The following is an 11,436-nucleotide window of genomic DNA, read 5'->3' as shown; positions in this document are numbered from 1 at the left end:
ACTTATGTGTGGAAGGCTCTCCCTGAACTGATCTCTCAAGTCCTACACGCAGCACTGTCATGACACCTTAAAGAAACAGGCCAGCTAGTGATAAGGGCAGATGGCAACATTGGCACTTAATTTATTTTTGTACTGCAAATGCATCTCTTTGATTGTCTTTTTTTCTCCCACTCTGGGTTTTGCTTATTGGCTTTAGGCTGGAAGAGCTTCAGTGTGGGGATCTGGGTTTTCTACGTGTTTCTGAAGGACCTGGTGCAATGGAGCCCCTTTCCATGCTGGGGCCTCTCTGTGCTACTGCAAAAGAAATATGAAATAATACTTACTGAGAATATGGAATAGAACATTGTTACTTCCCCTTCTTTCGTCTTTCCCAGGAGCATCTTACAAACATCAAGACTGCTATGAGCTCAAGGAAAATAATAAGGGTATTTAGTTGTTGTGAAAGGTGCTGGTCAATCGCTCTGATGTTTCCCCAGCATCTCCTCCCAAGGTGTCTGAATCCTAACAGAGAGGGACTCCTTTCTAGGAGCAAGAGGGAAGCTCAAACTCTTTTGCAGACATTTGGAAAGAATCTGGTTCTTAGGTACAATGAATGGGGTAAGTTTACAGTGGTGACAACTTGTAGTAGCTGATGGCTTTTTTTTTTTAGTCCTGCAATTTCCTGAACCTCTTTCTTCTAAAAAAGAGAGCTTAAGTTTTCTAGCCCGTGGGTTTGTGGAGAAAAGCTGGAGAACATGAACCCTAAAGGCTCGAAGCAGAAGCCACACTATTTAAAAAACAAACACACAAAAAACAACCCTCATGATTTCACAAAAAGAAAAGGAGGACTTGTGGCACCTTAGAGACTAACAAATTTATTTGAGCATAAGCTTTCGTGAGCTACAGCTCACTTCACCTCATGATTTGTGGGGCTTGACTCACGATTTTTAAATGTTTGAGGTTGATGATAATATGCAGCCTTATCCTGCGTGTAAGACCATTTGCAGAAACAATGACCTGTGCACCGTGGTCTGATCGGTTACTTAACATTTGCTCAGTGGTTTGAGCATTGGCCTGCTAAACCCAGGGTTGTGAGTTCAATCCTTGAGGGGGCCATTTAGGGATCTGGGGCAAAAACTGGGGATTGGTCCTGCTTTGAGCAGGGGGTTGGACTAGATGACGACCTGAGGTCCCTTTCAACCCTGATATTCTATGATTTGTACAGCACTTGTGTTTCAACATTAACCAGTGACTATTTCTGTGTCTGTTCTGTTACCCATAGGGTGTAGCTCCAGCAGAGGGAGCTCTGTGCATCCATTGCAAGCCCTAAAATCTCTTTAAAGGAGCAGGTTTCAGAGTAACAGCCGTGTTAGTCTGTATTCGCAAAAAGAAAAGGAGTACTTGTGGCACCTTAGAGACTAACCAATTTATTAGAGCATAAGCTTTCGTGAGCTACAGCTCACTTCATCAGATGCATATCGTGGAAACTGCAGCAGACTTTATATATACACAGAGAATATGAACCAATACCTCCTCCCACCCCACTGTCCTGCTGGTAATAGCTTATCTAAAGTGATCATCAGGTGGGCCATTTCCAGCACAAATCCAGGTTTTCTCACCCTCCACCCCCCTACACAAATTCACTCTCCTGCTGGTGATAGCCCATCCAAAGTGACAACTCTTTACACAAAGGAGCAGCCTCCGTTCCAAGGGCAATGAGGATTTCTGGGGACTTGGGGAGTGGATTAACATATCGAAAAGCAGCTCTTAAGAGTCCTGGGGACACGTCCTCCTTTCCTTTCCAATACGGATGTAAGTTAAGGGCTCACCTGACGGGTCTCATTCAGCTGGAGACAGAGACGGGTATTTTTAAAGCATCTCTCGATGTAGGGGGATTTTGTCATGGGTTTCAGTGAGACACTTAGTATGTCATGCTTTTGTATTTTCCCCTCCTTTATTTAAACAGAGCTTGCACTGGGGAAGGCCATTATAGAAAGGGGATCCAAAGTTTTTGAGGTCAGGAGGATAATATGTTTAGATGTTTCCAGTATAGCTGCAGCAGAATCTTCCTCTTGAACTCTGCATGGACTGAAGAGGTACTGCTAGCTCAGGCTGCATTACACCTAAGGGGAGATCAGTGCAGCTGTAAACCTACAGGCTGATCGCTGCACCAAGATGCACAATAAAATCCATTGATAAGGGGGAGCTGGAGGCGTGGAACAGCGTCTCTTCCTCCCCACGTGCTGCGTCTCCATGGCAGCCGCCGACACAAGGTTCCATTGGGAGAATGTAGCAATTTTCACTTTGAACCAATCAAAGCCCAGCGGGATGATTCAGCAGCCAATGAGGAGAGAGCCGGAGTGGGGCAAGAGGTGGAAGGTGCAAAGATCTACGCGTGAGCCTGGCCCGGAGCCCAGGAGGCTGGTTCGGTTCGGTCTGGTACAGTCCGTGAAGTATCAGCTGTCGGTGAGTCTGACTATCTCGAGACTGATCCAGCGCCTGAAGTTCGGTCATGTGGGAGAGAGATGCGCTGCTCGGTACAAGATGAGGTGCCAGAACAAATCGGCCCGGCCCAGAAGTTATTGAACCTTTGAAGGGCTTCCCCAAGGACGGACTACCGGTTCCGAGCCGAACCGGGCCATATAACATTATTTGGAGAAAGAAGGTGAGGCCCAATTCAAACACTGCTGACAGCAAATAACTTTCTCCAGGAAAAGGGGAGACCAGAACCCAGCAGAGCCAGGCCAGTGCATCAAGCGAAGGAGAGATCAGAAGCAGAGGGCCAAGAGGAGGAGACTCCAGAAGCCATTAGAAACAGGTCAAAATACAGAAAGGAAAAAGCAACTGGAATCCGCCAGGAACTGGTCACGCTACCAAGGGAAGAAGGCACCAGAACTCAGCCAAACCAAGTTTCAGGGGTCAAGGAAAGGAGAGAGCAGAACCCAGCCACCTTATCAAGGAGCTGTGTAATTAGGATCCACCACAGACCCGGGTCTGCTTATTAGAGGAAGGGGAAAACATGGCTCGAGAACCGGGTCACATTAGCAGATGAGAACAAAATGGACTGAATGGCAGAAGACAACAACAGTTGACAGGGTTGATTTGTTGTGGAGAAAATAAGGCCAGGTCAACTTGCTTTGAGAGACTGGATTCAGCCGAGGAGTGAGTGAGGCTAATTGGGAGGTGGCTGAGCCAAGGCCAGAGGGGGCTCAGCCAAGGCCAGAGGGGGCTCGTTCCAAAGCCTGGTTGGGGTTTCTACGTGTAACCACGTCTGGTTTGTGTGAGGAGCCAGGAAACAGAAGGAGAGATCACGTCGGACAATGCCAGAGATGACCCAGCCCAGCGATGTGCTAACACCACCTCCCACTGCCAGCACTTCCATGGAGGCCAATGTAGTGGCCATCATCATAGCTGCAAGTGAGTACCCGTCTGTCTCTTTGTGTTCCCTTCGTCTGTCTCTTTGTGTTCCCTTCGCTGGGGTGGGAAGTGAGGAGCAGTTCTTACTGCAGCCCCTTGCGGAGAACAACAAAACTCTCAAACGTGCCCCCCTCCCCCAAGGAAAAATCCCTTTTGTTCCCTTCTTCCTGGGCTTTCCAGGCTCCATTATCATCTTTTCAGCACTGGGATCTGCGGGAGCAGGGAGACTCATTTCTCCCCAAGTGCTGCATTTACCTTGTTGTGCCATGTCTGTGCAATCAGGGTTGGAAAATGCTACTTTCTTGAGTTGCTGTGAAAGGTACTTTGGGGGAGGGGGGGAGGAGAGAGGGAGAGCACCTTCCCCTCCCCCTACATAGCTGGATTTTCAGAGGGACCAAGCACCCCTCACTCCTGTTGATTTAATCAGAACTACAAGTGCACAGCACCTCTGAAAAACCAGTGATGTGCACGGAGAGTGTGTGTGAGGGGCGAGCTCCACCAGGTGCTCTTCTTTTGGGAACATTCCGGGTTTTTCCCCCTTTCTCTGATACACTTTTTGAGAGGCCCCAGTTAGGGGGAGAGAACTTTGCCTTTCCCTATGCCAGCTTGGGGCAGCTGTGCTTGCATTAATTGGTCTGCCTTGAAATGACCATCTGCTTACCTGGGTTTTATCATGTGGCCATCACATATTGTTCAGAACAAGTAGCATTGAAGTGCCTGGTTTCCAGGTGACCCATTAAAAAGCAGACACACTATTCCAGCCCATAAAGAAAAGGCAGGCAGCCCGTTCTGTCAACCTGTATTGACTCCATATGGTGGAGTGGGAAATAATTCCCTCTTGCCAGCTGGCATGTTCCATAAAGACTCCATCCGGGAGGAAGATTGGATCCTTTTGTCCACGTGGGAGTGTGATCTCTGAGTCAGGGGGTCTCACCTGAAATGTTTCACAAATAAAACCTGTTGCAGATCCCAGAGATAGACTGGATGAGACGCTACACTTTCTAAACATCGTATGTGGAAATAAATCCCTTTTTAACGTGCCTGCCAAAACCCGAGTCCTGAATCCCATATTTTTTGCTACTATATTGGCAAACACCTAAAGCTGCTTAATAGCAATACTAAGCCCTTCTAGGGCACCTTTCGCCAGATGATCTCACAAGGGCTTTACAAACGCAACTGTATTACGGTAAAAGGAAAAGGAGTACTTGTGGCACCTTAGAGACTAACCAATTTATTTGAGCATGAGCTTTCGTGAGCTACAGCTCCATCCTTGTGGGGTAGGGAAATATTACCCTCTGCATCCACAGAAGAAATTTGAGGCGGCGATGGAGGAAGGGACTAAGTGACTCACTTGAGGCCATGCAGCCTGTCAGTGTCAGAGCTGGGAATAGAACTCAGGAGTCCTGGTCTAGCGGTTTATCTCTCTTGAGGACTGTGGGAAATGCTCCTTCTTGTCCTGTGCTTTATGTGTCAGTGATCTAGCCAGGGAGATGCAGAACTCTGAGCTCTCTACTAATGTGCTGTGCTCATCAGCCTCTCCTGCTGTCTTGTGACCTCAAGCCCTCTGCTCCTGTGTAACTAACACAAGATCTCACCTTCCAGCCCTCTCCAGGTTGCAGGCATGGAAGTAAGGGAGAGAGAGAGAGCCCTTGTGTGAAAGCTAGAGCAGGAATGTGGTCTGATAGAGCAGGGGACTGTGGGGCCATGCTCCAGGCTTCTACTCCTGGCAATCTTCTGCTGATGCACTTCTTGACTTTGAGTAACTTGCTCATCCTGTTCCCTCGCATGCAAACAGCCTGTTATGAGCTGGGAGAATGAATGAGAATTAATAATAATTAATTAATTAATAATACCTAGCTGTTATACCGTGCTTTACATCAGGAGCTGAAGGGGTGTGAGATCCTCAGCTGAAAGGCAATGGTTTACTTGCTTGTTCTGATCCGTATTAGGGCTGGTTCCATTCTGCCCAAATGAAGGGTAAGTGGGCACGGAGTCAGTTTCAGTACAGGACCCCCCACAGCGGCACAGAAGGGATGCTTGCAGACAGAGATACCACTCCCCCGTGGGGCTTTAAATGTCCTTGGAAAGGAGAGAGGCAGCTGCTCTTGGGAAACGGGCTGGCAGATAGTTATGTGTCGGCCACCTGGCTCCTTTCCTGGAGTGCCAGATAGAGAAAGAAAGGGGGAGGTTTAAGGAGCATCCAGGTTGGTTGTGAGCTGCTGGGCGTTCCAGGCCGGGTGGTGAGCTTGCTTGTTCTCTCTTCTCTTGGCAGCTGTTTCTTCATCTGTGTTCATAGTGGCGATATTGGTGCTGCTCCTGCTCTTGTACCACCGGGACCCCCTGTGCTGCCAGTTCCTCTGCTCCTGCCGTTTCTTTCAGAGTCCCAGCCACTATGTAAGTATCCTGCCCACCTGTCTGGCTGTCCAGCTAACACACTGCCCTGACCCTTGCTTGAATCTGAGCAAATCCCTGGCATCTCCGTGATGTGCTGGTTTGGAGATGAGCTGCGATTTGGAAACCATGCAGTAGCCTGGTTAGAGTACCCTGGTACGGCTTGGTCTACCAGCCAGTGTGGAAGGGCCTCGTTTTTTGCAGTGCGATGCCGGACGGTGGCTTGGCCCAGTTCATAGTCTTCTCTTGCTGAATGATCACGGAGGACTCCCATCCTCTCTGCTAATCACTCATTCTCTCTCCAAACAAAGTCCAGCTAGAGGCCCTTGCGCCCAAACCTGCCTGACTGTAGAGTTAGTGATCAAAAGCAGCCAATCGGGGGCACACCATGGAGGTAGGAGATGAGTATCCGAGAACACTCTGAGTGATTGACCTCTGCAGTGGTTGATTTTCACAGAGTAACAGAGAGTTCCCTCTCCTCTGTCTTTCATGCATTCATGTTCAGAGCCAGGCTTTGCTGCTCTCCTCTTCACAGGGAAAGGGCCACAGCAGGACACCCTACTGTGAAGCACAGTGGAAATAGAAGACAGGGCCACTCTCTGCCACTGGTATGTCAACAACTTGCTTTATGCACTGCACAGCTTGTGCTGAGGGAGCCAGCCAGAGCCGGAACCCCATTGCTCATGTCTAATGTATACCCAGCTTCAGGGGACAGCTTTAGGTCTTGACCTCCAATGCCAGCAGGGCTTGGAGCTCCAGAGGAGGGGCAGTTTGGAAGGGTATGAGGCCAATACATGCAAGGTAGGATGCAGATATGCACATGGGTACCACGTGCCAAGAAGTAATTTGAATTTTCCCCAGTCCTAGCTCCAAAGGGATATCCGCTCAGGGGAGGAGGGGCACTAGACTGAGAGAGAGAGAGAGAGAGAGAGAGAGAGAAACTTCTTCAGACAATGAAAGGCAAATGCCAGAGTCCGACTGAAGTAAGTGCCATCACAGGCTGAACTCCCACTAGCAGATCGTGCTGGAAACAATGGCTGCTTTGCTGACTTTCCCTGCACAGCAAGAGGGGGCCAGGAGACCCCAGCTGGATCACTTCACCCCTTTCCTCTCTGTTGTTCCGAGGAGGTGCGCTCCTGCTCGTGGAGGTTGGCCTCCTGTTGCCAGTGAGATGTGAATATTCAGCAGGCTTCAGCACACGCACCTGCTCTTTGTGGAGTCTCCATGTTCCCCTGCAGGGGAGAGCCCCCAGGAGACCCCAGCAGAATGGGTTCCTCCCCACAAGTAGTGAGCAGCTGCCCTCATGCATGTCAAGCAGATGCCAGTACAGTTGTGGTGAGAAAAGTGATCATGGCACCATCTCACGACACAGATCTGCTCTTTCTGGCGATTCAGAGCCCTGCTTGGGTTTCTGACCATTGAGGTGGATTAGGCTGGGTAATAGTTTCCCAAGGGAAGTGGTGGGAAACCCTCTGTTTGGGAATTGTCAAACCAGTGTATTGCAGGAGCAGCCCTGTGTTTTTGGGGATAGGGATCAGGTGACCTGTTAGTTTGGCTTTGGGAGAGTGAGCTGCATACTATTCTGGCTTGTGCATAATCTAGAGAACTAAATTCTACTTCCCTCTTCTGTTGTCACTGCAGAGTGGTGATATGCAATCCAGAAAGAGCCCGATGTGAACCGCAAAAGGCACTCTTGCGTAGGGAGGGGCTGTTTGTGGTTTACATTTGAAATGTCACATCTTTTAGTACAGGACTTCAGAGGATCTTTGGAGGACCCCCAAATATCAGGCTGCACCTCTCCTTACCCACCTACTAAGAGGGGATGTGGATTCCTTTAGTCTGTATATGGCCTTGTCTTCGCTACAAGAAAGGTGTGTCCTTATCTCAGGGTAAAAGCTTTTTGAAGAGAAGGCTGCACTTCAGTTATCAGGTCAAGTTGGTGACTAGGGTTTATCTTGATCTCCAAACTCATGTGAAAACTGCAGGCTGCCTTCTGTGCACTAGAATTCTACATCCGGTTAATGACACCCCCTCCGTTTGTTTGTTTGAAGTGAAGACCAGGCTTGTATCTCTTCAGCTCTCCATGTGTTTTGTCAGGGTCCTCTGCAGAGACAGCAGAAGTGAGGAGCTGATATTTGCATGTAAACAAACAAGCAGGGAAATGTCTGTGGCCTTGTCCACACACACAAGTGGTACCATTTTAAGTCTACCACTCTGGTTAAAGCAATACCGTCCATCCCCCTTCCCCTACTGTGGACACAGTTATGTTGGTGAAAGGTACTTTCATATCAGTATAGCTTGCTGCCGTATGGGAAAGGGGAATAAGCTATATGGGTGTAATGCACCTTTATAAGTTCAATCAACTAGGGGTTGTACCAGTTCAACTATTTCAGTTTTTAAAAAATTGTACCCTGTACCAACATAGTTAAAGTGTACAAAAAGTATGTCGACCAGGTGAGAGAGTCTTTATGAGCAATAAAGAGCAAAAGTAAACCTTTGGTTTGCTTTGCAGTTCACCTTTACAGAGCCAGGGCTGATCTTGCAGGGCTGGCAATTAAGAGGAAAAAAACATGTTGACTAGTAAACGATCAGATTTTCTCTGAAGTCATTAAGAGACAATGGGATCCCCACAATGCCCTTTCTGCAGAGCCACTTTGTTGGAGAGAGAGCTGTAAATACGCTGATTCCAACAGGAAGAGAAACAAAGAGTGGATGAAACATAAAACCCTGACCACTTGTAATTGGTAAAGATCACATGACACTTTTCACAAGCGTGTGAGTGATTGGCCTTGGCCAAATTCCAGTGAGGGCAATTACAGTCTCTGCCTCCTCGCTTCACCTGGAGATTGCGTGGAGAAGTTATTCTTTGCTGGAAGAGATGGGTATAGTTGGAGCACATATCTGGGAACAGTTAACTGCCCGGAGCTCTAATTCTGGCCTTGCCACCAACGTCTTATTGGGGGAAATTGACCAGAGTAGCTATTGCAGAATGGCGTCCTATGCCAGTGTTCTTAGTCCAGAGTAAGAGTTTGTCTACACTTGAAAGTTATATCAGAGTAAGGTAGGGTGTGAATTTAAAGTGCAGTTGCTATTGTGGAATAGCACCACATGTGGACACTTATGCCAGGATAAGAGTGCCTCATTCATGTGTGTTTAATCCATTTCCAAAGTGGATTAAGGAAAAGGAACTCTTGTTCTGGAGTGTGTCTACACCTGGAACTATCCAGAGTAACAACTGCACTTTAAATTCACACTGTATCTTATCTTGAAATAACTTTTCCTGTGTGGACAAGCAAATGACTTACCTCTCGTACTGGTTTTATTTATGCTAGGGGAAAGGTGCTTCCCCTCCTCTCCCCACCCCAGCTAGCTCAGTCAAACTAGCTTAACTTGATTGAAAACTCCATTAAACACTACCGTACTAAACACAGGGCTTGTACCGGTTCAAGTTGAGTTAATCCGCTTCTAAAACACTAGCATATGCATACTGCAATGCCCCACAGCGCATTAACTCCACGCTTACACAAACTCTGGAGTCCTCTTGCAAATGGACGACATTTGCTGCAAATGGACGACATTTGCTGCAAATGGACGACATTTGCTGCAAATGGACGACATTTGCTGCAAATGGACGACATTTGCTGCAAATGGACGACATTTGCTGCAAATGGACGACATTTGCTGCAAATGGACGACATTTGCTGCAAATGGACGACATTTGCTGCAAATGGACGACATTTGCTGCAAATGGACGACATTTGCTGCAAATGGACGACATTTGCTGCAAATGGACGACATTTGCTGCAAATGGAATTAGTTCAGTCTGTGGGTCGTATGCACACAACAGCTGCGCCTCGCTGTTGGCGTTCTTCAAGCTATCCCTGTGCGGTTGACCATTCCTGACCTGTTTACCTGTGTGCCCTCCCCTGCCCTGGTGTCAAGTTCCCAGGATGACCCTTCCCTTGTTTAAAAGTTGCCCTCCCCTGCCCCCGAGGCCAAGCAGCCGGGCTCATTGGAGAACGAGCCGGATGACACCTGAGAGCCAGGATCTGGTTGGGACTCGGACTGTGACTGAAAGCCACTCCCATTGCTGCAGGGCAGGACTCCGGCTCAGTCCTAGCCAGCAACTCAGGCCAGGACCAAAGAGGGAAGAGCCTCTGGAGTGGAGGGAACTTTGGGGTGTGAATAGCGGCCTGTCCGATGTGGTGGTGGTACTGTGTTAACTGAGCTCGCTTCTGTTCCTGGGGCCCCGTGGCTGCAGCAGATGTAAGCTAGGAAGCATTCCGAGTCTCCAGCCCCTGCCCCACTTCTCCTTTCTGCTCTTGCTCTCCGCTCCCCCCACCCCAGCCCCCCTCTATAGTCCCAAGATGGCGGCTGCTCCATGCAAGCACTTGGCCTCTGTTACATGCTAAAGCCCTGACCATCTGCCATTCCCAGGTCCACACTGTGGAGGGCACATACCCATCCGCCTGTTTTCCTTTCCCCTTCCCTCCGCTGTCCTGCCTGGGAAATTCTTGCTCCCCTCCCCTCGAAACACCTGTTCCTCATCTCAAAATGGTGGCTGGCAGCATTCCTCAGCCATAGCCTCTTCACCACCCCCGCCTACAGCAAAGTCAAATAATGAAAATCCGGGGTATGGGGCTCTGCATGTTGGTACGCTGTAGCTCCATGTATTTCAGCACCTATCTCAAAAAAAGGGAGCCCTTCCCCTCCTGAAATTCTCTCGCTGGTCATCCCAGGTCTGCAGAGTGACCGCCTTCCTCTGATCCAAGCCCAGAAACGGCACTGCCCAGTGTAGGGCGGATCCAGGAACTGCTCCTCTGGTACCAATTGCTCAGTGTCCTCCTCTTCTTCCTCACCTTTGGCCCGCCGCCGCTGAATCTCCTCCTGCTGCTGCCGCCACATCGGGCGCTCGGCGGTGAGCAGTCTCCACAGCCAAATGTGTCCGGCTGTGAGTTCTGAAATACAGCCCAAGCAGCTTCTATGTACTTGGGGCTGTCATCACAACGGGAGCATTGCTGCGTCCATGCTGGCCAACAGGAATCTGAAAATGGTGCTAGCCCACCCGCAAAGGAAACGGGGCGGTGAAGACATGGGAATTTTCAAAAGTTTGAAGCCACCTGACTTCCCACAGTTCACAGCGAAAACAATCCCAGGATGCACCCTGCTGTGCAGTGATGCAGAAGACCACATTATACCCTGCAAGAATCATAGAAGTGTTAGACTGGAAGGGACCTCGAGAAGTCATCTAATCTAGTTCCCTGCATTCAAGGCAGGACTGAGTAATAACTAGACCATTCCTGACAGGTGTTTGAATAACCTGTTCTTAAGTTCCTCCAATGAAAGAGATCCCACAACCTCCCTACGCAATTTGTTCCAGTGCTTCACCACCCTGATGGTTTAGGAAGCTTTTCCTAATGTCCAACCTAAACCTCCCTTGCTGCAATTTAAGCCCATTGCTTCTTGAATGCAACACCCTCAGTGCACAAGCTGCTGCTGTGGGTACATGCGATGCAAACTGAAAAACCCAACAGGCATTCCGTATGCACGCTACTGGTACAGCTTACATACAGCACTTTATCAGACACACTGCAAAAAGCTTTTCATTTCCCACCCCATTATCCCCTATCCCCTCCTTCCCCATGTAGA

This window comes from Lepidochelys kempii, chromosome 14, assembly GCF_965140265.1.
Source record: "Lepidochelys kempii isolate rLepKem1 chromosome 14, rLepKem1.hap2, whole genome shotgun sequence".
Taxonomy (NCBI): domain Eukaryota; kingdom Metazoa; phylum Chordata; order Testudines; family Cheloniidae; genus Lepidochelys; species Lepidochelys kempii.
The sequence above is the reverse complement of the archived record's forward strand: the minus strand, read 5'-3'. Positions refer to the sequence as shown.